This window comes from Podarcis erhardii (assembly GCF_964252035.2).
Source record: "Podarcis erhardii genome assembly, chromosome: 9".
Classification (NCBI taxonomy): Eukaryota; Metazoa; Chordata; class Lepidosauria; order Squamata; family Lacertidae; genus Podarcis; species Podarcis erhardii.
The window spans coordinates 25,102,395-25,126,866 of record NC_138512.1 but is presented as its reverse complement, the minus strand read 5'-3'; the positions used below and the strand labels follow the sequence as shown (position 1 = coordinate 25,126,866).

Below are 24,472 nucleotides of genomic sequence, written 5' to 3'. Positions count from 1 at the left end.
TCGCCGCTTCCGCGCATGCACGTGACGTCATTTTGAGTGCGCATGCACGAGTGGCAAAACCCGCAAGTAATGCGCTCCGTTACTTCCGGGTTGCCGTGGAGCGCAACTCGAATGCGCTCAATCCAAAGCACATTCAACTCGAGGTGTGACTGTAGTCTGTGTTTGCCGGAGCTTGAGTCTGGACTAAGGATTCTGAGCCCCTGTGTTCTGATTTGATACATGATATCCAGTCCAGGATTTGGGCCTCTGCCATTGGCCCTTAAACTCTGAGTTATGATTCGCAGCTTGGAAGTTTAGATAGCCAATCACATTGGGAGTGGGAGTGGCCCAGGCCTTTGGAAATGTATATAAGCAGTTGCTTTGCCCCTGTTGTCTAGTTCTGTTTGTTCAATAAAAGTTCTTGCTGTGTCTTGCCTCGTGGGAACCCACCTACACTTCAGTAGGCAACCTTGTCTTTCAGGGACGCTTATCTGCCACTTCTGATTTTGTTGCTAAGCTTCCAGTGGTTCCCCCTTCCCAGAGTTCTCTGAAACACACTTTGAAGGCCACCAAGTGCACCAATCAAATTTACGTATTGCAACACCTCAGTAGAAGTGCTTTTAAAACTGTCCTGGATGAAGATTACGATAGACAATGCACAGTGCAGGGAGGAGCAGAATTGCTTTGGCAAGATCACCATGCTAAGGTATTAATTTGCACATCTGCAGCCTGCTCGTGTGCTTACACACTGCACTGTACAGGCTCGTACACATGATGGGGGGGGGGGAGTCCTGCTTTTATTGCACAGCAGAGGTACCATTTGCAGTCATGATCGCATCCCTCTCCATGGCTATTCAATGTGTGTGCATTAGAACATCTGAATGGCACTATTTTTGTGAACGTTTGAGAACTTTAAATGTAAAATATAGCAACAAAAATATTAAAATGTGCCTATCAGTGTTGATTTCTTCTTTGGGTGGTAAAGTCATCTGAGGACTCCTGAGACACCTGAAACCAGGGCCCCACCCTACCTTTAGGACTGAAAGTTGGCCATCCTTTAATTCACCTTATTATCATATTTTCATTGCCGTGGATTTTCTCCAAGCACCGAAATGCCCCGAGCAATCTCCGACAGATGCGGACAGATTCCATTCTCAGAATGCGTTTCAGTTCCTTGGCCATGCTTCTAAACTGACTTTTGTATACTCTTTCAGTGGTTCGAAGCACCGCCTTCCTTTGGGCTCCATAACACTGCTCAAAATTTCTCCGCACATCAACACAACCATGCTCTTGGTTTGCTCTCATTTACTGAGGTTTGCACAAGAGAACAGCTCAGTGGATTGTGACTGCATTCTTATATGCACTTTCTTTTCCACGGAATTCAGTGGGGTTTACATCCATGTAGACCAGGCATCCCCAACCTTTGGCCCTCCAGATGTTTTGGACTACAATTCCCATCATCCCTGACCACTGGGCCTGTTAGCTAGGGATCATGGGAGTTGTAGGCCAAAACATCTGGAGGGACGCAGGTTGCGGGTGCCTGATGTAGACACACACAGGACTGCACCACAGATCCCTCTCTGAAACATAGAAGTCTATCCAATTGGACAACAGGAACCTGGTCCTTTTGCTCAGACTCAGTCTTATAAAATTGTCTTGTTTAATAAGGTGGCAGTGGTCAGTAAATGCTGGCTATTTCTAATCTTTGCTAACCAACTCTGTGATTATTTTTAATGAAGAGCAAGCAAGAAAATAAACAAACACATTTTTAAAAAGTTATATGACCTCCCATTTGAAACTACATTAAGATACTAACCAGAGTCCTTTCTCTGCGAGTCTGCACTGTCTTTAAAAATTTTTTTTTATTAAGTTTTCCAATTTAACAATCCAGTAAAGGCCACATTAAAGACATTCCGAATTATAAAATAATTTATAGACTGCACTGTCAAAGATTCTATGGATAGCAACTGGAGAAAAGGGGTTTTAAAGTAATGGCATCATGACTACTGAATGCTCTCACCAGGGTTGCTCATTTGTAACTTAGGCTGGTTCTACACTGACCTGTTTAACATTATTTTCCCCTGTTAGAATGATATTAGATATATCATTCTAAAACATCACAGGGCATACTTGTTAATTAAAATGTATTCTTAACTTTGATTTCCCCTCCCCAACAAATGTAAAGTAATACCCGGTCACACCATTTCCCAAAATGCTGTTTCTTTCCTTGCGGCTGATCGCGGCTTGCTCTGCTCCACCCTCTTGGTGTCACATTTTAATTCTTCCTTCCTGAAGAAGGAACACCCCCCCTCGAATAGCATTGGAGGGGAGTTGGCATTTGAATGAAGTAAAAAAACTAAGCAAAGGTAAAGCACTACATAGGGACATATGAGCAGTGTTTCACCAATATAGCAGCATAAAACGATTAAAAATTAAGCGATAAAAAAGACAAGGTAATAACGCATTATGAACATAAAAAGCAGAATGTCATGTGTCCATCTGCATTATCAAAACCATTCCTTAATGTTAAAAACGGTGAGTGTAGATCCACCCTTAGTCTGATAAGTTTCCAGACAGCACACCAAAGGCTTTCAAACTGATTAGAAAAATATCAATGCTGCTGTTTTACGGCATCATTCTGTACACTAATAGTGTTTTCAGTTCTCGGCATGCTGTTCCTGATTAAGCCAAAACAGCATTACCAGCAGCAGGCATGGGGGGCGGGAACCCCAAGATGTGTGTGTGTGTGTGTGTGTGTGTGTGAGAGAGAGAGAGAGAGAGAGAGAGAGAGAGAGAGAGAAAGAGAGAAAACTTCAGCTGTGAGGCTCGCAAAACAGTTCAGTGAGTTCAGAGCATGCTGTTGATTGTTGCGAGGGAGGAATGGAACAGAGTGTCTGGAATTCTGAACACTGTAACATTTAGGAGGATGCTTTAGTAAATTATTTTATTTTGGCATGCCTGCTACAACAAGGTCACATCTTGCAGATGGTCTCACTCTGTGTGAATGGAGAACCTGAAAGCTGCAGTGCATCTGAGTTTGATTTGCCACCACCAAAGGGACAGAACTAGTTCACATCTCTTGCATAATGCCGATGTACTAGATTAGAGAATCTTATTCCTAGATGTTTCCTGCAGTGTATAAAAAGCCTGCTACTCCGTTAACTACCAATTTAGCTCATTCTGCATTGCTCCTTCACTTCCAATCCTTTAATTGGTTTATTGGTATAATCCTTTCCACACGCTAAGCATGCAAAAAGTGGACTGGCTGATAAAGTCAGAGGCTACAGAAACGGAAACAGAGCCATGGAGGGAGCTGTTATTTTGGTATGCGGAGAGGCTAGCCTTTAACCACTTGAGCAATTTTACATGCAACAGAAACATGTTGCAGTTGTTACTCGCTGGCTGTGTCGCATCCAGATTCTTTCCTACAAGCAATTGCTTTGCACTGATGAGCACCACATTTCCCAGTCCCTAGAACTGAAATAGTTTTGGGCAGAGAAACTATAATTCTTTCTTCGAATGCAAAACCTGCAGCAGTGGTGAAGACGGAGCCAAAGACAGGCATAACCTAACGAGAGATGGAGCCAGTTAATTCTAATTTTGTCCCCATCTTCTTCCTCGCTGAAAAATACAAGGCCAACACTGAGATGAAGAAAGAAAAGCTGAAAGGTGGTGCCATCCACTTGGCAGGGACGGCAAAACTGCCAATTTATTATCCATTAAAGTTATGGCAGCAAGGACAAATAATATGGTGCATACACAGCATTGGTGTATGATTTTTGCCAGTATTTCAATGGTTGCAGAGGCATTGCCTATTTCTTTAGTTATGAAATACTATAACTATGTGGTACAGTGGTTAGATGAAGGGGTGCCAACCTTTTTGGGCCCATGGGCATATATGGAAACATGAGAAAACTTGTGGGAGGGGGCACCTGCTACAGTCCCACATGCCCCTTATGTCAGGAGCGCATCCTACTCTCGAGTAGGACCCTGGCAGAGACACATGCCCGGCTGGCATGTTTTCTCCCTCCTGGTCTTTCGTTCAGGAGCTTCAAAAGCTTTCCTCAGCCCAAACATCACAGCGACCGATGCCAACAGACATCGGCACACTTAGGGATCTGCAGAGTCTTCGCAGCTTGTGTAACAGATCTCAGCAACTCAGCATTCTGGCTAATCTACTTTATTTACATATAAACACACACGGAGTACTGCAACATGGCTCCCTCTCTCTTTAGCATCAGACAGCAAAGAGAGAGAGAACAAAGGACAATACGGAAGAAAGTAATACAAACATCCTCGCGTCACTTCCCACTTTGTGGAGTCTAAATATACACCGTCATGTGATAGACAAAAATCCCATGACTGCAATCATGGAGCAGGAATTCTAACACCTTACTGTCCCTGCAACTCCCCCCAGTGCAACCCCACACCCCAACAAACACTCCCAGCCACCCCACCCCCAATACAGAACCTCCTGCAACCTTGTAAACAGCCCCACACATTCTGACACACCGTCCCTCAGCCCCCCCATACCTTGACACACGTATACCCACAACCCCAATACTCCCCTGCAACCTCACACCCCAACACACACTAACTTCACACGCTCTGACAACTCCCATACCCCTAACCCTACGTACCCAGACGCACACAAACCACAACTCAGAAATAACACATTTAACTTACATAAGGAGCCTACAGGCATGGGTCAACTCACGGGCAGACTTCTCTTGCAGTACAGTAGGGCTGAGTTACTTCCTAAGGCAATGCAGGAGAAAGACAACAAGGGGCATCTTGGCTGGTCTCAGTTACTCCCTTCCTCCCCACCTAGATTTCGGCCTGAAAGACCAAGGAAAAGTGTGGGTGCATGGAAGATAAAAAAAGGGTAAAAGACCCCTGGACAGTTAAGTCCAGTCAAAGGTGACTATGGGGTTGCGGTGCTCATCTCACTTTCTGGCTGAGGGAGCCAGCGTTTGTCCACAGACAGATTTCTGGTTCATGTGACCAGGATGACTAAACTGCTTCTGGTGCAACCAAACACCCAACAATCTCGCTTGGACTACTGCAGTGCAGGGCTACCTTTGAAGATGACCCAGAAACTACAACTAATCCAGAATGCGACAGCTAGACTGGTGACTGGGAGCGGCTGCCGAGACCACATAACACTGGTCTTGAAAGATCTACATTGGCTCCCAGTATGTTTCTGAGCACAATTCAAAGTGTTGGCGCTGACCTTTAAAGCTCTAAAGGCCTTGGTCCAGTATACCTGAAGGAGCATCTCCACCCCCATCGTTCTGCCCGGACACTGAGGTCCAGCGCTGAGGGCCTTCTGGCGGTTCCTTCACTGCGAGAAGCCAAGTTACAGGGAACCAGGCAGAGGGTCTTCTCGGTAGTGGCACCCACCCTGTGGAAAGCCCTCCCACCAGATGTCAAAGAGAACAATAACTACCAGACTTTTAGAAGACATCTGAAGGCAGCCCTGCTTAGGGAAGCTTTTAATGTTTAACAGACCACTGTACTTTAATGCTTTGTTGGAAGCCACCCAGGGTGGCTGGGGAGACCCAGCCAGATGGGTGGGGTATAAATAAATTATTATTATTATTATTATTATTATTATTATTATTATTATTATGAAGCCAGAGTGCATGGAAATGCTGTTTACCTTCCCGCCACAGTGGTACCTATTTATCTACTTGCACTGTTGTGCTTTCAAACTGCTAGGTTGGCAGGAGCTGGGACAGAGCAATGGGAGCTCATCCCATTGTCCGGATAGGAACCGCTGACCTTCTGATTGGCAAGCCCAAGCGGCTCAGTGGTTTAGACCACAGGAAACTGTAAGCACATTACATCATACAATATCCTTGTTGATCATGGGGCATGTCTCTTAAGCCATTAGCCTTATCTTCCAATTTCCTTGCTTTGTGGGGCTTGAGCCATAGTAAGATAGCCTTAACTCCGGTCTTAAACTGGTAGGTTTTTAATCATTGACTTGTGCCATCAATGTACCTGGTGCAGTAACAGGGCTAAAGAAGATAGGACCTTGGTGAAGAAAACCTCCTCTTCCTCTCTTCAAATGAGCTACACTGGCTTTATTTCCCAATTCATTAATCTGAAAAGGCTACTTCCCTGTTAAGTACTGTGATTATGTAGCTTTTTCTGAAGCCTCATCCAGTTACCGTATATTCATATTTAATGATGAGTAGCCCACCGTTAACGGGATGTGGGTGGCGCTGTGGTCTAAGCACAGAGTCTAGGGCTTGCTGATCAGAAGGTCGGCGGTTCGAATCCCTGCAACAGGGTGAGCTCCCATTGCTCAGTCCCAGCTCCTGCCTACCTAGCAGTTTGAAGGCATGTCAAAGTGCAAGTAGATAAATAGGAACCACTGTAGCGGGAAGGTAAACAGCGTTTCCGTGCGCTGCTCTGGTTCGCTAGAAGCGGCTTAATCATGCTGGCCACATGACCAGGAAGTTGTACGCCGGCTCCCTCGGCCAATAAAGCAAGATGAGTGCCACAACCCCGAGTCGTCTGTGACTGGACCTAACGGTCAGGGGTCCCTTTACCTTTACCTTTAGCCCACCGTTAAGTCGTTATTGTTTTGCCAAGGTATAAATGAATCACCGTTTGTATCTTCAGCTTCACAGAAGGCCTGTGTTATTTGTCGTCCTTGAGTCTAAACAATTTCTGCTCGTGGTTATAAAATATGCTTATGCAATGCAAACCACCAGCCTGCTTGAATCCTGTTTAAACTTGTTATGTTTGTGAGGCTCTTGCCGGAGTCCTTATCCAACTCTTTGCTGTGTTCCTGCCAAACTTTTAAAATATGAAGCACAGGCCTTGCGTCCCAATTCTGCAGAATGCCAGTTCTGTCGCCACATGTTGGCAGCGACGTATTTATCTTTGCACAAGGTTTTTTTGCAGCAAGGTTTACTTCGCAATCCTGTGGAAAACCACCCCCACCCCCATTTTATTGTGCTGTTTTGCTCTTTTCATAGCAACCACTAGAATAAACCAGATATTTATATGGTTCGGGGAAGAACAATAAAAACAGAAGAAGTATTCATCTCAAGTTTTAGGTCATAAAGTGCATTACTGAGTGAAATCAGGCCAGCTTACACACAGCACATGTTTGTTTTGAGGAGGATATTTTATTTGGGCATCACTCATCTGTCCTGGGGTGTGGTTCCAGAGATATTGGGATAGGCTTTTGAGGGGGACAAGGAGGTTCCTGCTGGAAGTTGAAGAGGACACTGATTGGACATGGTACAGAACAACTATCAACATTTACTTTTTTAATTTTTTAGATTATATTTTATTAAGTTTCAACAGTTTTGACATATGCAGTGGTACCTCAGGTTAAGTACTTAATTCGTTCCGGAGGTCCGTTCTTAACCTGAAACTGTTCTTAACCTGAAGCACCACTTTAGCTAATGGGGCCTCCTGCTGCCGCAGCACAATTTCTGTTCTCATCCTGAAGCAAAGTTCTTAACCTGAAGCACTATTTCTGGGTTAGCGGAGTCTGTAACCTGAAGCGTATGTAACCTGAAACGTATGTAACCTGAGGTACCACTGTACAGTCAAAACACAATTTCATCTTTTCTCTTATTTATTTGACTTCCCACCCCCTTTCCCATGGAGTTGTTGTTTTTCCCCTTCTGCTGCCCCCTATCTCCTATCAAATCATAACCACAATATTATAATCTAATTAGTTCTGTTGCTCATAGCTTGAATCCTGCTCACGGGTTCATCATACTGCTTCTGCCCCCCCCCCCCCGTTGTTGATTCTGCCGCCACTGAGCTGCCGCCGCTTCTGCCACCTGGTAGGCCGGCTGACAGTCTGGCAGTCGCAGATTATTTGTATTCACTATGACTTATTACTGTACTTTGGATTGTCCAGAATACCACCATTTGGTAGCCAAGCTCCAAACCAAAAGTCTTAATCTGGATGCATTTTGGCTTGCCTGCTGCTGAAAGTGACCGTGAGGTGATTGATAATATCATCATTTAGCAGTTTTAGACCCTTAAGTAGTAGCGGTTGCCAGGACACTGTCCTGTTCGCCTCTGCATAGTTCCTTCTTTATTTCAGATATCGTGATATATCAATACATTGCAGTGTTTAGCTGGTGATATATCATGATACTGAAAACCAGTTATTGCCTAGTCTCCAGCTGCTTTTGGACTACAGTTCCTATCATCGCTGACCACTGGCCATGCTAGCAAGGGATGATGGGAGTTGTAGTCCAACAACAGCTGGAGAACCAAGTTTGGGAAACCCAGTTCTAGACAAACGGCCTTTTTGTTAATTCCTAACTGCAGCCATTCCCACCTGCCGCCCAAGTTCTATAAAAGCCAACTGAGTGGTTAGAAACCATCTCACCTGCAGTGGTGGACTTTGGGCTCTCAAATTTCAGCAGTGCCCTGTGCCACGCTAAAATCCGTCACCCCCCACCCCCCCGCTTCTCATGCTCAGTTCTATAGCATTGTTGTGGCGTGTCTTGCCGGGACTGCTCAGTGCAGCCAAACTGGTCACACTACCCTAAAACCGTCTCTGTTACCTATGACTCTACTGGCCTATTTCCACCTATTTCTGCCTGCGAGGGTGACGAATGAGTCTACTACTGCTGACCATCTTGCTGTTAATCCAGAAAAACCTGCTGCTCAAAATGTCTAGACACTATCAGATTGGGGTGTTTAAGAATTTTTGTTGGGATCAAGATTAAATTTCCAAGATTATTATTTTTTTGCTAGAAGCTGTTCTGAATTATGTGGGTACCTTCATTTTCTTGTACATTTTTGCTGAGATGTTTTCACCAGCTTATTGTTTAGGTCTATTTAAACGTTGTCATTCCTGTAACTGTTAGAGCGAATTGTGCAATTTATTTATTTATTTTATATTGTAAATTGCCTTGACTTTTGGAGAGGTGGATTACAAAGTGATGATAATGATACATTGCCTTGGTCAGATGGCAGGTGAAGCTTGGGAAGCCATTTTAATCAGAGCTATTTCTGCCACATGAAATAATAGCTCTACAATACCACCTTGTGCAATGCACTTCTTTACATGTTTGTTCAGAAATATTTCATATTGTGTTCAGTGGAGGCAAAGGTGTTTAGGATTGCAGCCAAAGTTTCTGAAATTTAGCATCTGATACAATGCCTTACGAACATGTGAGGGAGCAGTTTGGGTTCTGTTGTCAGTTTGGCTTGTGTAAACCATGAGTAAATCCACCTCCTCTGTCTAATCTCTCTGAAGAATCTCTGGAACACAGTAACTACAGATTGAAAATTATCCTAATATATTGCCCAACTTGAATTACCCAGAATTGGAAGGTTTGGTTCCACCACAATTAAAAGCTCCTAACTGATCACCACGAAGGGACGCAGGTGGTGCTGTGGGTTAAACCATAGAGCCTAGGACTTGCCGATCAGAAGGTTGGTGGTTCGAATCCCTGCAATGGGGTGAGCTCCCGTTGCTCAGTCCCTGTTCCTGCCAACCTAGCAGTTTGAAAGCACGTCAAAGTGCAAGTAGATAAATAGGTACCGCTCCAACGGGAAGGTAAATGGCATTTCCGTGCGCTGCTCTGGTTCGCCAGAAGCGGCTTAGTCATGCTGGCCACATGACCCGGAAGCTGTACGCTGGCTCCCTCGGCCAATAAAGCGAGATGAGCGCCGCAACCCCAGAGTCGGCCACAACTGGACCTAATGGCCAGGGGTCTCCTTTACCCTTTAACTGATCACCACAGTCTGAGTAGGTAATGAAACAACAACAACAAAAGCTACAACTTCTAGAATTCACTGGGAAGAGAGATTGATTGTTAATCCACTCTTGCTTGCTGAGGGGAATAAGAGTTTCCTAAAAACTCGCAGCACCCTTAACAAATTACAGTTCCCAGGATTCTTTCAGAGAAGCTATGGGTGTGAAAGTGGTGTAATAGACTTCCGGAGGCGGCGCGAAAAGGCAATGGCTGCCCTCTTCTAACCGGGAGAGGGTAGCTCCGCTGAGAAGGGTCGTCCGCTACGGCGAAGCGGAGACCCACATCGGAAAACCGCAGGCGGCAGAAGCCTGCGGTCCTGGGACCCGGCGGGCGCCAGGAGCTGCCCTCAAAGCGTTGAAGGAACCCCGTAAGGGGCTCCGGATCGCGGAGGGGGTAGCGGCGCTGAGGGTCGTTCCGCAATCAACGGAGCGAAGCCGCGTAGCTGTTGCCAGTGAGCGCTGACCTTTCTTCCTGAAATTTTTGCTTTGAAAACAACAACCCGTGAGTAAATAATTGACTCTATACAATTTGGAACTTTAAAGTACTAAATTTGGCTGAAAGCGGAGTGACGAAAAACAGGAAGTCCGTCTTCCGCTCCCGTTGAACTTGAACGCAAAGCGCTGGAGGAGTGGAGGCAAAGAGAGATCTTTTAAACTATCTGATCTGAGCACCCATTGAACTTTACATTAAGTGGAATAATAATTTCATGTGCTGGACTTTATGAATTTTAGCTGCATGGGGATACCTTTCTTCTCTTGGAGCTACATTTTAACTAAAAAACCCAGGTGCTGGAGCTGCCTGAGAAATTGAGCTGTCAGTTTGCAGTTTGCAGTATGGATACTTTGAATCTGAAACAATCTGAGAGAGTCTGAACTTGTTACTCTGAAGCATTTGGATTACCAGTTTGCACCATCAGAAACACTGTTGCTGTATTAAACCCTAACTCTGCTGAAAAATTTTTTATTGAAGGTTCTTGGACTTTGAAATCTGACTTTATTTTAATTGGAATTGATCTCTTCCTTGAAATATTTTAAACTCCCCCTAGAGGATTTGGGACTTACAGCAGTGACTTTTATTTTACTTTCCTTTTCCCGGCCCTATGTTGACAGTTACCATCTGGGCTGCTGCTTTCTCATGGGAACAACTCAGCTTGACCTTGACTTTTAGATAACTTTGGAATAAGTGGTGTAAGAAGGAGAGGAAGAGCTAAACAAACAACTTTGACAACTTTAACCGCAGCCTCACAGGCACGTAGATCATCTGTGCCTACTTTGCCTTCTGAGGAAGAAGCTGCCTCTCTGCCACGGGCAGGGGAGGGAGAAACTGAGGAATTACAATTGGAAGATATGGCCTCAGGGGCAAGCACTGCTATTTTAGAGAAAATCTTTGAAAAATTGGAATCTTTGGACAAGAAAGTAGAATCTTTGGACAAGAAGGCCGATGAGCAAACATATAAAATTGACCAAAACACAGAATGTTTAAATAAATTATCTGGACAAGTTGCACAGAATACTCAAGCAATTGGAGAATTGAAGGAGGCTGCAGGGGAAAATCGGAAATTGGCTGAAGATACCAGCCAAAAACTTGAAAATTTAGAACAAGAGGTAAGACCACTCTGCAAACAAGTAGGTGAACACCAGACCTATCTATCTATGATTGAACTGCGGAACCGGGAGAGCAATTTAAGGATAAGGGCAATACCAGAAGTGGAAGAAGGCAACCTAGCTGAGTTTTTGACCAAAGAATTCTCCAAATTTTGGAGCTTAGAGGAAAAGGATTTTAAAATTGTTTCAGCTTTCAGGCTTGGAAGACTTATAAAGAAAGAGAAGCCCAGAGACTGTTTGATAATATTGAGGTCAAAGGAGGAAAGGGACAAGATTTTGGGCCTACACTACGGAAAGTCACTGGACATTTTGGACAAAAGAATTGAGATTTACAAGGATATTCCTAAACAACTGTTGGATCTCAGATCTAACTATTTGGAGCTGACAAGATTGCTAAGGAACAACTCAATCATCTTTAGGTGGGAATTCCCTCAAGGATTATCTTTCACCTTTAGAGGGAAGAAGATCAAAATCAGAACATTGGAAGATAGAGATAAATTTCTGAACGTACACGGAGAGGACCTTCACAAAGGAATTGATCAACTTCCAGGGCCTGAAATACCAGAGGTACCTGCACCCTTGGATCCTGAAGATCCTTTGAATAAGGTACCACCCCTTGAAAAATAACCAGATTTACTCAGGATGTCTCTGCAACTTTTGAGTTGGAACATTAATGGCTGTAACATCCCGGAAAAAAGGAGGAAAATTTTTCATATATTAAAAAAAGAACAATTGGACATTATTTGCTTACAAGAAACACATGTGACTAGGCTCCATAGAAAGGTGTTAATAAATAAAAGACTTGGTCAAGAATTTATATCTTCGGACAGAGTAAAGAAGCGAGGAGTGGTGATATATGCAAAAGAGAGCCTGTCACCTAAATTTTTATTCAGAGATGAACACGGAAGAATATTAGCAATTGAGATACAACATCAAGGAGAAAAGATTCTGATACTAGGAATTTATGCACCAAATGACGGGAAATCGGAATTTTATAAGAAGTTGCATGAGATTATGCTGGACTATCTGGACTACAACAACATCATTATGATGGGAGACATGAATGGGGTCGTATCGACTAATATGGATAAGTCACAAAACCAAAATGTTACAAAAGACGGCAGACTACCAAAGACCTTTTTTGAAATGACAGACAATATGGACTGGATTGACATTTGGAGAACTAAGAACCCCCTGGGAAGAGAGGGAACATTCTTCTCTGAAGCCCAGCTGACTTGGACAAGAATCGACCAAATATGGATAACTAGAGGTCTGGCACCCAAGGTTAGAAAAGTGGAAATCTGCCCAAAGACCTGCTCCGACCATAATGCGCTGAAGATGGATATGACACTTTTGCCAACCGGCTCCTTTAGATGGAAGATGAATGACAATTTGTTTAGAGATCAGGAGATTATTAAGAAGGCCCAAAAAACTCTGAAGGATTACTTCGAGATAAATATGAACACTACGGTGGAAAAAAGAACTATCTGGGACGCAAGCAAAGCTGTGATGAGGGGGTTCTTGATACAACAGAACGCCGTAAAGAAAAGGACACAAAATGAAAGGAAAGATAAGATCTTGCAGAAAATTAAAGAATTGGAGAAGAAATTAAGATTAAATCCGAAGTCACAGCCGATTCTGAGAGAAATTAAACTATACCAAGCACAATATTCTAAATTGATAAACCAGGAAATAGAGTGGAAGATTAAATTAATGAAACAAAAAACTTTTGAATCGGCGAATAAATGTGGGAAACTGCTTGCATGGCAGCTGAAGAAGAGACAGAAATTAAACACAGTTACAAATCTAGAAATCGAAGGAAGAAACATTCAGAACCCCATGGAAATTAGAAAGTGCTTCCAGAGATACTTCAAAAAATTATATACTCAAGGGCCGCAAGACGAGGTTGAGATTAAACAATTTTTGGAAAGAAATGGACTAACAAAGTTGTCACAAAAAAACAGATTAATCCTGAACAACAAAATAACACAACAAGAGATTGAACAAGCCATTCAGAACATGCAATTGGGCAAATCTCCAGGGCCAGATGGCCTGACTTCCAAGTATTATAAGACATTAAAAGACTATCTGATCCAACCAATGATGGAGGTCTGTAATGAAATTATGGAGGGGAAGAGGGCGCCGGAATCGTGGAAGGAAGCTTTTATCACATTGATACCAAAATCTGAAACTGAAAAGACACAACTCAAAAACTATCGTCCCATCTCCCTTCTGAATGTGGATTACAAAATATTTGCAGACATTTTGGCAAGTAGACTTAAAAGAGTTCTTAATGAAGTAATTCATAAAGACCAGGCAGGCTTTCTCCCAGGTAGACATATGTTTGCCAATACTAGGAACATTATTGACATTTTGGAACTTTTGCAAACAGATATAAATACAAAAGCAGTGTTAATTTTTATAGATGCGGAGAAGGCCTTTGATAATATTTCTTGGAAATTTATGAAGGGAAATTTAAAAGAAATGGGAGTGGGACGGGGGTTTGAGAATGGGATTGATGCAATATATTCAGAACAAAAGGCCAAATTGATAGTTAACAATGTGGTTACAGAAGAGTTCAAAATTGAAAAAGGAACACGACAAGGCTGCCCGATCTCCCCTCTGTTATTTATCTCGGTTCTGGAGGTGCTCTTGAACATGATCAGAGGGGACCGGTTGGTGGAAGGGATTCAGGTCGGAGCGAAACAATACAAACTTAAAGCTTTTGCAGATGACCTAGTTTTGACCCTGCAGGAGCCAGAATCTAGTACGAAAAGAGTATTACAATTGATTCAGGACTTTGGTCGGGTGGCGGGATTTAAATTAAACAAACAGAAAACCAAGGTGCTGGGAAAAAATTTGACAGACACAGAGTCAGAACGGTTTCAGAGAGAAACAGAACTAACTATGGTTAAAAAGGTAAAGTACCTAGGGGTAAACATAACAGCAAAAAATCTGAGTCTATTCAAGGATAACTATGAAAAATGTTGGTCTGAAATTAAGAGAGACTTGGATAGTTGGACAAAATTGAAGCTTTCTTTGTTAGGCCGAATTGCTGCTATTAAGATGAATGTATTGCCAAAAATGTTATTTTTGTTTCAAACACTACAGATTGTGGACAAAACGGAGTGCTTCCGGAAGTGGCAGAAAGATATATCTAAATTTGTCTGGCAGGGCAAAAAGCCCAGAATTAAGTTTAAGATATTAACAGATGCGAAAGAAAGAGGGGGCTTTGCCCTGCCAGACTTAAAGTTGTATTATGAAGCCGCAGCTTTCTGCTGGCTAAAAGACTGGCTACTTCTCGAAGACACTGACGTTCTGGACCTGGAAGGTTTTAACAATGCTTTTGGTTGGCATGCATACTTATGGTATGACAAAGTTAAGATCAATAAGGCCTTTAAGAACCTTATTGTCAGGAAAGCAGTGTTTAATGTCTGGACAAAATATAAAGACTTATTGGAAAATAAAACTCCAAGGTGGCTTTCACCTCTGGAGGCTAAGGCCCGAAAAAGACCCAATATGGAGGCCAAATGGCCAAAATATTGGGAAATATTAGAAAAAGATGGAGACAATTGGAAATTGCAGAGTTTGGAGAAAATGAAGGATAAGGTGCGAGACTGGTTACATTATGCTCAGATTAAAGAAGTTTTTAAAAATGACAAAAAGTTAGGGTTCCAGGTGGAGAAATCGAAGTTAGAAACAGAATTGTTAGAACCAAAGACTAAGGTACTATCCAGAATGTATAACTTGCTGTTAAAATGGAATACACAAGACGAAATGGTTAAATCGGCTATGATAAAATGGGCACAGGACATTGGGCATAACATTATGTTTGAGGACTGGGAAAGGTTGTGGACCACTGGGCTGAACTTCACCGCATGTAATGCTCTGAAGGAAAATGTAATGAAAATGATATATAGATGGTACATGACCCCAGTTAAACTTGCCAAAATATACCATTCGTCTGATAATAAATGTTGGAAATGTAAAGAAAATGAAGGAACATTCTTTCACCTCTGGTGGACATGCCCTAAGGTGAAGGTCTTCTGGGAAATGATATATAATGAGCTGAAAAAGGTATTTAAGTATACCTTCACTAAGAAACCAGAGGCCTTCCTTCTGGGTATTGTCGGCCAGAAGGTGCTAAAGAAGGACCGAACATTCTTTATGTATGCAACAACGGCAGCAAGGATACTCATCGCAAAAAACTGGAAAACTCAAGATCTACCCACACTGGAAGAGTGGCAGATGCAGCTGATGGACTATATGCAACTGGCCGAGATGACTGGCAGAATCCGTGATCTGGGAGAAGAGAAGATGGAGGAAGACTGGGAGAAATTCAAGATGTATCTACAAAAACATTGTAATTTGGTTGAATGTTAAGAAGGATGCTAGATTATAAAAAACTGGCCACCACTAAACTAGATTTAAATTTGATGATAAGTGAGACTAAAGAAAATATAAAATTTTTTGGAAGAAGTGCTAGATTTTATTTGAATGAGTGGACATGAGATTGTAAACAAGTTGATAATTTGTTTGGAAAAAACTTTTAACGATGTAAATGGGAGCGGGAGACGCGAGGGAGTCCAAAGAAGTGATGAAATTATGTTTGTGACAGAAGTAAGATTGTTTATTGTTTGTGCATTTATATTTAAAAACTTTAATAAATATTTATTAAAAAAAAAAAATGAAAGTGGTGTAATAGTGCTTTAAATACGTGGTGCGGATGTGGCATAATAGCAGAATTATTGTTCCCAGGATGTTTAGATGCACATATCTTCTTAATTTAATTCATTACTACTTTGAGACCACTTCTGTCATAGGCCTTCTCCACTTTTAACAATGGCAAAATGGCTGGTTGATTTTTTAAAAAATGGTTTTCATAAATTATATTAACCACTATTTTTATTCTTAAGACTCTCCTTTTCACAAATCTGGCATGATCATCTTTGACACATTTCCCCAGAAATGAATTGATTTAATCTATTTGCCATCATATTATTCATAATCTTATCAATACCTCCTCAAAACCTCCTCAGTATTGATCTTTCTCAATGCAGTCAGTGTTTAAGCTGCTCCTGTTTCTTCTTTTTCTGCCCTAGCTCTGAGTTACTGCATTATCTTTGTGTAAGTGCTGACACCTAGTGGTGCTTCAGTTCTATTGGAAAAATGTTCTTTTCTTTTTAAAAAGCACAGGCTTGGTAGCTGCTACCCAGTGCCGGATTTATGTATAGGCCATGGGTAGGCAAACTACGGCCCAGGGGCCGGATCTGGCCCAATCACCTTCTAAATCCGGCCCGTGGACGGTCCGGGAATCAGCGTGTTTTTACATGAGTAGAATGTGCCCTTTTATTTAAAATGCATCTCTGGGTCATTTGTGGGACATAGGAAATCGTTCATTATTATTTTTCAAAATATAGTCCAGCCCCCCACAAGGTCTGAGGGACAGTGGACCGGCCCCCTGCTGAAAAAGTTTGCTGACCCCTGGTATAGGCTAAGTAGACTGAAGCCTAGGGCCTCTAAATCTAGGGGGCCTCGCCAGCTTGTCCGCTCCCCAGCAGGCAACCTCCCCTCTCCCAAATTTGCAAACCCAAGACTTCAGGCAAGGGCAGGGAAACTTGGGCCTCTAAATCTAGGGGGCCTTGCCAGCCTGCCATCATCCTCCATGTGGGCTGTGGTGGAGCTTCATGGTCCGGCACTGTGGGGAGGGGCAGAGAGCAGGTGGGGGCGGGGCTGCCATGTGTCCTGGGGGCGTGGCGCCCAGCGCAGGCGGTGGGGGGGGGGACAGCCGCAATGACACACTGCCAGGATTGCGTCGCCGGGGGCGGTGCGCTCCCCCCGCACTCCTCTTCCTCCGCCAGTGCATGTGAGGCATCTAATCATAAGCCTGCATTTTTATCAAAGCTTCTATATATTTCAATCAAGGCTTGTATTTAAAAATGAGCTTAAAAAAAGGATTTTCAAATGTTTCATGCCAGGCAAAAGACCAGCTGCCTAAAAGAACCTTGGCAAGATGTTTTTCCTCCTAAGACAAGAAGGGCCCCATTGATTTATAGCAGAAAAACAATTCTCAAAGTCATAAAAAGGGAAATTACATATGCTGCCCCAAGGTTGAGAAAACACCATTAGGAATGGGGAAAGATAATACCAATGTGCCTCCCAGTAAAATGAGCCAGATCTTCTTTCTAAGGTTAAAAGGCCAGGAGCTATGGGGAGAAACATTTAGCTGGAAAGAGAACATTTTTGGGGGAAGTCTCTTCTAAAGCTGTTTCTTAAACTGAGAGAGTTAAAAAAGGTTAAAATGTGTTAAATGTTGGAAAGGCAACTGGCTTGGCAGAAGAAGCAGCTTCTTCCTATTTTATTTTGAGGCTGGAGAGGAGGGGGAAAGGGGGAGGTGCAAACTTAAGAGGCTTCTTTTAAAAGCTGTGTTTTATTGAGTTCCTTCCTTTTCACTTTGAGAAGCTTTATTCTTTTAAGAGGCTACCTATGATAAATGTATGAAATGTATTAGCTTAAATATATTGGCTTAAATGTAATTATGCAAAGGATTTAAGGAATGCTAGATTCTTATTTCATATGGTTGTAAGAGTTGTATTTATCCTGAAATTAAGTCAGCCACCAGCCCCCCCCCCTGCCAGACAGAAGACGCCATCTAAGCAGTCTTGATATATAGTTGTCAGGCATTTTGTTTAGAAACATTAAATGAAGGAAATCTTTCAATGTTGATGTGAAACTCAAGATCCTTGACATCTGTTGAACATAAAATGTAAGATTAAACCATTTGTTTTAGAAGGCAATAGGGCAAGAAGGGCAAGAGGTGAGCTGGTAATTAAGATTCCATGTAAGATATATTATTACTTATTTGTCATTTATATATAGCTCTTTGTCTCCCATATAAGGGCAAGGAAGTGGGTGTATCTTTTGTGGGTGTATCTTTTGTGATTGGTTCTAGCAAACAGCCAATAGGAATTTCAACCAGGCTGATTGGACAGAGGCAGCCACAGGAGGAGCAAAGGGGGCTGGATTAAGGGAATATAAGTGCTGGCCAGAATGGCAGGAGGGCAGGCCAGAGCTTGGTAACCACGTACCACTGAGCCTCTTATTTATTTGTCTGACAAATAAATTACTATTTTAATTTCTCTATTGCTGCGTTGAATATTTCATTCCAGCTAAGCGTTAACCACAAGCAGGGTGCTACATTTTATGGTGCCCTGTGACTCGGATAAGTGGTCTGCTGGAACGCAGCCCCTTCGCCCTACTGGGCAGGGTACAAGAGAGAGGACAACTGCTTACCCAAAGCGCGCACTGGTAATTTTTTTTCCAGGGGGAACGCAGAAGACTCGTCTGTCTGATACCCTGCTCACTGGCGGCGACGGACCGGGGGAAACAGGGAACCAACCAAGGGTAAGTGCACAAAGGGATTTTTGGCCCTCCAATTAATTGGGAGGAAGAGAAGTCTTGATCAAACTTCTGCGTCTCAGTAAGGGGAAACTGAGTACGCTAGGTGGTTGGGTACATCAGATGGTGATCTGGTGTAGGGAAAGGGAAGGATTGGGAGGTAGAGTGTGGTGAAGTATCCAGCGCATTGTATGTGTGAGAAAGTACAGAGCAATCTGTAGCTGACCCGAGTGTGGAGTGGGCAGTACTTCGGTTCCTAGTAAGGCGACTTCACTAGGCAAGGAAACCCACAAAGCGCGTCTGTGAGTGACTGAGTGGATACTTCACAGGGCCATACAATGGGAGTTGGGGGTTCAAAGGGGGAAAATACACCTCTTGAGTGTATGTTAAATAATTTTAAGAAAGCCTTCTCAGGGGCATATGGAGTCAAAATGACGCCAGAGCGCTTGAGAACGTTATGTGAACTAGAATGGCCAAAACAAATTACTGGATGGCCATCTCAGGGAACTTTTGATATAAATTTAGTAAGCAAACTTTGGACTGATATCGCCAAAGAAACTGGAGGGTGCCCAGAACAATTTCCATATATAGATTCCTGGCTGAGCACATTAAATAAAAATCCTCCATGGATAAGGGAATGCAAAGTCAAACGATGCAAATTATTGGCTGTAAAAGCCGAAGCTAGGAAAGGAATCTTGCCAAATAAACTCAAACCCATTTTTGAGGGGCCAGAGGAAGAGGTGCTTCCACCTCCACCCTATGCTCCACATCGAAGGGAGCTTAATCCAAACACTCCACCAGTTGTAACCCCAAGGCAAGAAACTGGAATGAATAATGGGAGTGGAGTCACAGAGCTTGATTCCTTGATAGATTATGATAAATATCTTCAGGAGGCATTGGAGTCCTATAATAAAGCCCAAGCAGAAGTGGTTATTCCACCTGTGACTCCTAATAGACCTCCATCTACAGTCTCCTTTAGTGGAACAACTGATTGCCCACCCCAAACCCCTGTACATCCAAGTCCCAGAGAAATGTTACAGAAGTTACAGGGAGACCTTGCTCGGTCAGCAAGCAATACAGCCAGGCGTATAAAGCTGCTAAAAGAACGCCTTGCGACAGATACCATCCCCTATGATTTGAGGCCCCTAGAGCAAAGTGAAGAGAAAGATCACGTAGTAGCCCCTCTTAGAAGAGTATTTGATGCACTTGAGGAGCCTGCGCTGGTTAATGGGCAACCCGGACCACGGCCACCTCGAACTTCGACCCTGCAATATATTCCATTCACAACTACAGATCTGATGAATTGGAAAACACACACCCCATCTTTTGCAGAAAAACCTCAGGCTATGATGGACTTGGTGACTTCAATAGTAAATACTCATAGCCCTACTTGGACAGATTGTCGCCAGCTCCTAAATACTCTGTTCACCACTGAGGAAAGGAGAGACATAATTGAAAAGGCACAGATATATTTGCGTGAGCAGGCCAGAGCGGGAAATATTTATAATATTGACCGTCATCTCCAAGATAACTTTCCCTTGGAAGATCCTAATTGGGATCCAAACAATGCAATTCACCTGGCCAGACTCACCACCTACCGCCAGACACTTGTGCAAGGTATCCGCAGGGCATGCCAGAAGCCCACTAATATGTCTAAAGTCTCAGAAGTAGAACAAAAACCAAATGAGAGTCCGGGAGACTTTTTAGAGAGGCTGCAAGAAGCCTATCGTATATGGACTCCTTTTGACCCTGAAGCCCCTGAAAACAGCAGAATGATTACTGCTACATTTGTGGCCCAGTGCGCTTCTGACATTCGTAAGAAAATTCAGAAATCAGAAGGATGGGAAGGGATGCTGATGAGCCAAATTATGGCCATTGCACGCCGAGTTTATCGGAATAGGGATGAGGCTGAGAAGCAAGAGAAGAAGAAGTGGCAGAAGGAAAAGATGGTAATGCTAGCCACAGCAGTGAAGCAAGACCACCGCCCCTTAAATGGAGGGCGAGGGCGAGGAAGGAATCCACCACTGGGAAGGAATCAATGTGCAAATTGCAAGAAGGAGGGTCATTGGAAGCGGGAGTGTCCTGAACCCCTGAGGTTGGAAGAAGTACGCCCAGGCCCAGGCCCAGGCTCCGGCTCCGGCCCAAGAAACCAGGGACGGGGACGGGGAATGATCCGAGATGGAAGATATCAGAGACCAGGACAGGGACGGAGTAGAGACAATTTCATTGGACTGGCAGAAGAGGATTTTACCCAAGACTAGGAACGACCGGACTCCATAAAGTTAGGCTTCCAGGAGCCCACGGTCACGATTCAATTAGGGAGCCATTTAATAGACTTTATGATTGATACTGGGGCTGAATACTCAGTACTCCCAGAACTATTGCAGAAAAAGGCATCCAAAAGTGTAATCATTAAAAGTGCCACTGGACAGTCAGCTAAGAGGTCTTTCCTCCAACCTTTGGAATGCCAGATTGGGGGACATCGTTTAACCCATCAGTTTTTGTATATACCTGAGTGTCCAATACCTCTCTTAGGTAGAGATATGCTGTCCAAATTGCAGGCCCAAATCACTTTCACTCCTCGAGGTCCAGAAATGAAACTGCCATCAAAAGCAGCAGGAATAATTACCCTCTCAGTACCTAAGGAACAATCATGGCGCCTAATGTCAGCCTTGCAAGTCCAACCCACATTGGATACAGAATTAAACAAGCTCCTCCGAACTCTACAGGTGCCACCAGGAGTATGGGCTGAAAATAGCCCACCAGGAATGGCTAAGAATATAGCTCCAATTGTAGTAACCCTAAAACCTATGGCTACCCCTGTATCTGTAAAGCAATATCCCTTACCCCGGCGAGCAGCGGAGGGCATCCAGAAACATTTGGACCGCCTATTAAAATATGGTCTGCTTAAGCCTTGCCAATCAGAATGGAACACACCCCTTTTGCCTGTTCGAAAACCTGGGACAGATGAATACAGGCCAGTGCAGGACTTGAGGCTCGTAAACCAGGCTATCGAGACCTTGCACCCAAATGTACCAAACCCATATACCTTGCTGAGTTTGATCCCACCAGAAGCAACATTTTTTACTGTATTGGACTTGAAAGATGCATTCTTCTGTTGCCGGCTGGCACCACAGAGCCAACCTATATTTGCCTTCCAGTGGGAAGACCCTTTGACAGGAACAAAAGGCCAGCTAACCTGGACAAGATTGCCCCAAGGATTCAAAAATTCCCCAACTTTATTTGGCACTGCCTTGGCGAGGGATCTAACAAGTTACCCCTCAACACCGGGAGAAAAGGTGGTTCTGCAATATGTGGATGATCTTATACTAGCTGCAAAGGATTTTGATACCTGTAAAGAAGGGACAGAGGAACTGCTCCACTTGCTCTGGGAAGCTGGCTACCGAGTTTCCCAGAAAAAGGCACAGTTATGTTTAGAAAAGGTCAAATATTTGGGCTTTGACATCTCACACCAACAACGAGCATTGAGACCAGAGAGGAAAGAAGCTATTTGCCTTATCAAGGAACCTACCACAAGAAAACAACTTAGGGGATTCCTGGGAACAGCGGGGTTTTGTAGACTATGGATACCTGATTTCAGTAGTCTGGCCAAGCCCTTACATGAAAGCACTCGAGGTGCAGAAAAGGACCCATTCGTATGGGGACCTGAGCAGAAACAAGCCTTTTTAGTTATCAAACAGCGACTTATGGAGGCACCAGCCCTTGGATTGCCTAATTCGGAAAAACCCTTTCAGCTGTATGTACATGAACAGAATGGGATTGCAGCGGCAGTCCTGACCCAGAGATTAGGAAGTTGGAACCGTCCAGTAGCTTATTTGTCTAAACAATTGGACTCAGTAGCAAAAGGATGGCCTCCATGCCTAAGGGCAGTAGCGGCCACTGCGAGCCTTGTCAAAGAAGCTGATAAATTTACCTTTGGCCAGACGATGTATGTGAATGTACCTCATGCTGTTCTGACACTCATGGAATATAAGGGTAGTTATTGGCTAACGAACCCAAGGATGGCTAGATACCAAGGCCTATTGTGTGAAAATCCCAGGATTCATCTACGAGTAGTGAATATGCTCAATCCAGCGACTTTGCTGCCCCTACCAGAGGTAGATGATGAGGAATCACATGATTGTCTCCAAATAATGGATGAAGTTTATTCCAGTAGACCTGATCTGAAAGATGAACCATTAAAAAATCCAGATGTTGTATATTATACTGATGGTAGCAGTTACCTGCATGAAGGTGCCAGACGAGCAGGATATGCTGTGGTCACCAATGAGGAAGTTGTGGAAGCTGAAGCTTTGCCTGCTGGCACCTCAGCACAAAAGGCTGAACTTATAGGTTTAACTAGAGCTCTGCAATTGGCAGCCGGATGTAAGGCAAACATCTATACTGATTCAAAATATGCCTTCTTAACCCTGCATGCACATGGAGCTCTATGGAAAGAAAGAGGTCTAATCGGAGCCCACGGGAAGGCTTTGAAATATGGACCTGAAGTAGAAATCCTGTTAGAAGCAGTATGGGCTCCAGAACAGATTGCTGTAATGCACTGCAAAGGTCATGGACGAGGAAGGGATCCAATAACCAGAGGAAATCATGCTGCTGACAAAGCAGCCCGAGAGGCAGCCCAAAAGCCTGTGGGAGGATTTATAGCAGCCCTCATACCAGAGGTAGTTCCAGAAGATGTTAAACCTCACTATACCCCAGAAGAGAGGAAGTGGGCTGAACAGGAAAGAGCAGTTGTGAAGGACGGTTGGATGATCCTGCCGGACAATAGGATTTATGTACCTCATCATCTAGCAGGCACAATTGTAAGAAATTATCATGAATCTACTCACCTTGGCGGTACTGCAACTAGAGAGAGTCTCAGTCGGAAGTTGTATATTATTAATCTATCACAATTAGCAACTTGCATTTCACAGAAATGTGTTCTTTGTGCTAAAAACAATCCCAGGCAGGGACCGGTACAACCTCCTGGAATTCAGCATGTGGGATACGTCCCCATGGAAAGCCTAATTGTGGACTTCACAGAGCTGGTCCCTTCTAAGGGATTCAAGTATCTCCTTGTGTTTGTAGATACTTTTACCGGATGGGTTGAAGCTTTTCCCACCCGAACTGAAAAGGCACGAGAGGTAACTAAAAGACTCCTCACTGAATTGATCCCAAGGTTTGGATTACCTAGATGCATTGGAAGTGATAATGGGCCAGCGTTCATTGATCAAGTAGTACAAGATGTATGTCGAGTCCTACAAGTAAAATGGAGACTGCATACAGCATATAGGCCTCAGAGTTCAGGGAAAACTGAAAGAATGAATCGGACTCTGAAAACCCAATTGGCAAAATTAACCCAGGAAACGGGATTGGGATGGGTAGATGTGTTACCCATAACACTGTTTCGTGTTCGGTGTGCACCCACAAAAAGACTTAAGTTGTCACCTTTTGAGCTCCTGTATGGGAGACCGCCCTCCTTTGTTCAGGATATTCCAGCTGACCTTAAACAAATAGGAGACCATGTGACACAGGAACAAGTGCAATCTCTCTCCCGTGTTTTTGTTTCTCTTAACAGGTGGGCCCTCGAGCGCACGCCGTGCAGCATTGCCGAGCCGATTCATCAGTTCCAGGCTGGCGATAGCGTATGGGTGAAAGAGTGGAAACGTGATCCACTTGCACCTAAGTGGCGTGGACCTTACACCGTCTTGCTCTCTACTCCAACAGCGGTGAAGGTAG

At 43.7% G+C, this 24,472-nt stretch overlaps 1 long non-coding RNA gene across 1 annotated transcript in view; it reads right to left on the bottom strand.

Annotated features, from left to right (window-relative positions):
• Positions 1 to 24,472, bottom strand: part of LOC309349691 — a 76,980-nt gene that overhangs the window by 3,869 nt on the left and 48,639 nt on the right. The gene's annotated exons all lie outside the window — the stretch shown is intronic.